The following is a 6,000-nucleotide window of genomic DNA, read 5'->3' as shown; positions in this document are numbered from 1 at the left end:
TCATGTCTCCTCTGACCCGCCTTTTCTCTAAACTAAAAAGCCCCAAATGCTGCAACCTTTCCTCGTAAGGGAGTCGCTCCATCCCCTTGATCATTCTGGTTGCCCTCTTCTGAACCTTTTCCAACTCTATAATATCCTTTTTGAGATGAGGCGACCAGAACTGCACACAGTATTCCAAATGCGGCCGCACCATAGATTTATACAATGGCATTATGATATTGGCTGTTTTATTTTCAATACCTTTCCTAATTATCGCTAGCATGGAATTTTCCTTTTTCCCAGCTGCCGCACACTGGGTCGACATTTTCATCGTGCTGTCCACTACAACCCCGAGGACTCTCTCCTGGTCGGTCACTGCCAGTTCAGACCCCATGAGCGTATATGTGAAATTCAGATTTTTTGCTCCAATATGCATAATTTTACACTTGTTTATATTGAATTACATTTGCCATTTTTCCACCCATTCACTCAGTTTGGAGAGGTCTTTTTGGAGCTCTTCGCAATCCCTTTTTGTTTTAACAACCCTGAACAATTTAGTGTCGTCAGCAAACTGGCCACTTCACTGCTCACTCCTAATTCTAGGTCATTAATGAACAAGTTGAAAAGTACAGGTCCCAATACCGATCCTTGAGGAACTCCACTTTCTACAGCCCTCCACTGGGAGAACTGTCCGTTTATTCCTACTCTCTGCTTCTTAACCAATTCCTTATTCAATGTTGTTGGACTCCAGTGATTATGATGGGAGTTGGAGTCTGGAGGACCTCCGGTTCCTCGCCCCCCAGTATAATTTCCTGTGAGCCTGTATCACCGCAAGGCACAAGGTGTACGGCTGGGCCTAGAGGGTCTTGGCATTCGGGTGGGCACAGTGTGGGGAAGCCTTCAGCTCTTGCTTTTCTCCCTGCCATCTACTCGTTAACACCACAGGGTCACTACCAAACAAAGATGACCCAAAGCACCGGTGGGGAGAAAAATCCTCGACCCTTTTTTATTTCTCTTGTAGGCTGGGTGGTCTGAAGGACGCGCCTGCCCCCTCTCCTCCACTACGCTTGTGCACGGTGGAGACGAACAAGTGCTGCTAATGGAAACGGGGTGTGTGTATGCGCGCGCTTCTGTGAACTCTGTGGTTTTGAGCCCTTCTAATTTTACAAGCGGTGTGATTTCATGCATGGAGTTAACCAAAGCTCTGCTAAAACCGGGGTAGTCATAACGATACCGTCACGGAGACGTGCCCCCCCCCCACACAGAGCGCCTTCTCTTCTGTCTCCAGGGTCTTGCTGACTTTGGCTGAGCTGCACAAACCGCAGGCACTTTGGGAGATTTAGCAAATTGCTCCCCCCCCCCCTGTAAGGCCCGGAAAAGAAGGCCGAGGCTTTGCTAGGCAATGGTTTCGCTTTCTGCAGAGACTTTTTCCCTCCTTCCCTAGCAGTGGACAAGGATTCCTTCCTAGATCTGGCAATCTGCAGGCAAAAGAGAGAAGATAGAAGGAGAAATCCTCCCACCTCTTCCAAATTTAAGCCTTACCTAAGTTCCCAGGGGAAATGAGCAAGCCTGGAGGGCCGGGGTGGGTGCCAAAGTATTTTCAGCCGCGCCGCAGGGCATGTTTATCCCCGCAAGAGTTTCCACAACAAGCTATTAGGAGGCTGGGAAAGGGCCACGACACCCTATAGCGAATCCTAGGCCTGTCACCTTTAATACACACCCACACGCTTTCGGGCCTTGTAACAGTTGCTGGACAGGCAGAAAATCAACAGATGATGCTCCCCCCTCACTGAATCTCAGAGAGAAGCTGAGCCTGTAGGATGTCTGTTAAAGGCACATGATCTCTACTGGAAGAACGGGACAACTAAACTTGAAAAATGCAGGTACTAACTGTTCCTCAAGGGCAACCACAACAAGCTTTTAATAACTAGGATGGTGGACTGTAGGCAAGGTTGAACCCCAGGGCTTCTCTGTCAATAAAGTAAGTGGAAGTTTGCTTGTCTATTTGGACTCTACCTGGTTTTTCCTTCGCTAGGGCCAGGTGGGGGAACCTGTGACCCTCCTCCAGATGTTGCTGGACTCCAACTCTCATGGGCAATGGTCAGGGATGATGGGGTGATAGTCCAGCACCATCTGGGGAACCCCAGATTCCCCACCCCTGCAACAGGGGAATTCAAAGTGGGTTAGAAACACGGAAATAGAAAATAATTGAGGCAGTATTGAAAACCAAAGTAATAAAATGTTACAGTAACTGAATTGGCAGTTAGAACAGATGATTGGTTATAACTCCCTCAAAGGCCTCATGCAGGTCCCAGAAGGCCTGTTCTGATTTCCCTCCTTGTTGACCCCATGATACTATTTCTGGGCTAGCATAAGCCTTTTCCTTTCTCAAGAGGCAAGGTGTTACCCCCTACCTCACCACATTATTTTCTTTGTCTTTCTTGGCAGGGGTGGGGTGGGGTGGGGTGGGGAGAATCTCCAAAATGGCACCAGTTCTGACACTGAGACAATTTGAGATAAAGTGGTGGTGCCTGAGGCCCATAATCCTAATGGCGCTTTCCATAATGGTAAAACTAACTCAATAAGGTACAGTTTGCCTGTGGTGGCCTACTTACCTCTGCTTCCTCCTAGGTCCAGCCATGCACCACACATGCACATGGCAGGATGGCTTTGCTGGGCACCACCTTAAGATACACTTCCATCCACTCTACCCTAACCTCTCCCAACTTGAGTCTGGAGCCATTGAGGCCTAAGCCCAGAGGCAGTATGCCAGGATGGGGAACCCTTTTCAGCCCAAGGGCTGTATTCTCATCTGGGGAATTTTCTGAGAGCCACATGCCAAAAGTGGTTGGGGCCAGAGGCAAAAGTAGGCGGGGCAACAAATGTAAATTTTACCCTTGTACAGTAAACTAGTTTCTACACACACAAACCTTTCACATACAGATGCCAACCAGAGTGGCAGTTGAATCTTAATTGTTTATTATGGCATTTATATAATTTCATCTTTCCTCCAAGGAGCTCAAAATTGAAACACATGGGGTTTTAGTAGACTCATTGAAGCTAATGTCCACCTCATGGGTTATCTAAGGGAAGGCCATTCCAGAGGGCACGAACTATTCATAAGAAGGCCTGATTCCATGTTGTCACCAAGTGACAATCTGCTGGCATGGAACAATCTCAAGGATCTTCTCAGAAGATCTTAAAGTTCCTCTTGGTTTGTACTGAGGAAGGCAGACTGCTGCTAGTTATTCTGAAGTAAGGTGTCTTATGTCAACACTAGCAACAGGACAACACACTGGAGGGGCCTCAGGCTCTCTTAGAGGCTGAGGGCAGGCCACAAATGCACACCCCAACACTTTGCTGCTGTTCTCCATCCCCCCACCCCCTGCATCTGCTGCCTGAGGCTTCTACCTCACTGCCAAAATGGAAAAGTAGGCCAGGTGAAGTGATAACAAAGAAGAAAGTGCCTTGGTCTAGGCAGGTGGGAAAATGCCTGCTTTTATTCCCCTGAGTAGCCACATTGGGGGGGGGAGGAATGGGGTAAAGGGTTTCATGACAGAGGGCCTGATTTCAGGTAGGCTTCAGCGCTAGTTCTTGTTTTAAAAGCCATGTCTACAAGTTACAGATTGGGGTTTCCCCTCCCCCATTTCTGATAGCTCTAATTGAGATATAAAACCTACATTGGCTAGGAGGTGTGATGCGAGGCACTTCTGCTTTAAACTATTTTCCAGTGACATTTAAATGTTATATTCTTGCATTTCTGATGTTTGTTCGGGTATCAGGTTTGCAAGAATGCATTCCCCGCCCCCCCCCGGCCCACGTTAGTAACATTTGACACATACATTTATATGGCTTCACGGAGGTGAAAAAATGCTGTTCATGTCATATGAAAAAATCTTTCCAGACCAATGTTCTCTTCCTAGGGTAGTAACATTGCTGCCTCTTAGCATTTGAGTAGCATAAGCTGAGCACCCCACCCCATAAAAGGGATGAGGTTCTCCTTGCTGCGGTGGGGAATCATTTGGAGGTACAATTTTATGGAGGTGGCTGTTTGAGGAAAATAAGCAAATGACATATTCTCAAGCACCAGACAGGGTCAATTGTTTTATTGACCTTGCTTTTTGTATATCACACACCCAAGCAGGAATGTGGTAGATATTTATGAGAGATTCAAGACAGAGTTGTTAAATCTGCAAGGAACTAGTAACATGCCTGGTTGGCAGTGGTGTCATGGGCATCATTCAGTCACTAGCAGTGGCACTATGGCAAGTGTCACTCCACAGGAAAATACCCATCAACCTTGCAATTGCTGGAACAGGGGGGGGAACTATTTGCTATTCTAGTTGTTTGACTGATGGTAAATAACAACAGGATTGCTGTGGCAACACCATTTAGGCACTGCAGTCCCACTGTTTCACTGCTAAACCATATTATGTGGAAAATTAATCCATCATTACCAATCTGAGCCCTGCAATGCATAGCAACTGCAGGCAAGTAGGCACATACAAGTGAGTGCTGGGACCACATTTAAAGCATATGACTTTCCCTAAAGAAACCTGGGAATTGTAGTTTGTTAAGGGTGCTGGGAACTGTAGTTCTGTGAAGGGTAAACTACAGTTCCTGGGATTATTTGGGGGGAATCAATGTGCTTTAAATGCATGATGTGACACAGCGCAACAGGCTTGACTAGCAACCTGTGTGAACAGAGCAGGGCAAGCCCAAGAGTTGAGTTTTACTTCAACACTGTGACAGGGCAGCATCCTCAACCACACCTGACCCGGGCAGCAGGCTAGCTTAGAGGGTGCAGAGTAGGCTGCAGGGCACATACCATTCCATCCTCTCCAATATCTCACTGACATTGCCCACCCCTTACTCCCAGCATCTGCCACCTGCGGCAATTGCATCCCTTTGTCCAATTTATTTATTGCATTTATATACTGCCTCATAGCCGAAGCTCTCTGGGCAGTTTACCACAATTAAAAACATTAAAAACAAGTATACAAATTTAAAACCATACCAGATTAAAACCCATAAAAACCGATAGGCAAGTTTAAAACGTGCTATTTAAATGCTGTTAAAAAATGCCTGGGAAAAGAGGAAAGTCTTGACCTGGCGCCAAAAAGATAACAGTGTTGGTGCCAGACGCACCTCGTCAGAAAAATTATTCCATAAATTGGGGGCCACCACTGAGAAGGCCCTCTCTCTTGTTGCCAGACTCCCAGCTTCCCTCGGAGTAGGCACCCGGAGGAGGGCCTTGGATGTTGAGCATAGTGTATGGGTGGGTTCATGTCGGGAGAGGCCTTCCATCAGGTATTGTGGTCTCAAGCCATGTAAGGCTTTATAGGTTAAAACCAGCACCTTGAACTGGGCTCAGAAACATACAGGCAGCCAATGCACGCGGGCCAGAATCGGTTTTATATGTTCGAACCGTCTGGTCCCTGTTACCAATCTGGCCACTGCATTTTGCACAAGCTGCAGCTTCCGAACTGTCTTCAAAGGCAGCCCCACGTACAGCGCATTGCAGTAATCTAACTTGGAGGTTACCAGAGCATGGACAACTGAAGCCAGGTTATCCCTGTCCAGATAGGGGCGTAGCGGGCCACCAACTGGAGTTGGTAGAAGTCACTCCATGCCACCGAGGCTACCTCTAATGTTACAGCCCTAATGGTAGGGCTGACTTGATAACAGAGCATATTCAAAAAAATTCTCCCCAAACCCTGTACAGTGTGAGAGGGCTTTGCCATGGTGTTTCTTTCTCTGCCAAAAAGATGTGGAAATAATCCCCTAAAAGTAGGAAGTTTGAGATCCACTGGTGTAGGAGTTAAGTTCAGAATCACACACTGTTCTTCATTGGACAAACTGGGCTGGAAGAAGGCATCTGAGTTTATGCTGAAAGATCAACTTGAAAGTCTCATATTCACCCATTAATAGAAATTAGGCCACTCAGGCTGCACCTACTTGGGAGTAATTCCATTCATTTCAGTGGGACCTATTTCCAAGTAAGCGCATCCCGGACTGTGC

Source organism: Rhineura floridana, chromosome 6 (assembly GCF_030035675.1).
Source record: "Rhineura floridana isolate rRhiFlo1 chromosome 6, rRhiFlo1.hap2, whole genome shotgun sequence".
NCBI lineage: Eukaryota > Metazoa > Chordata > Lepidosauria > Squamata > Rhineuridae > Rhineura > Rhineura floridana.
This window is presented reverse-complemented; position numbering follows the sequence as displayed.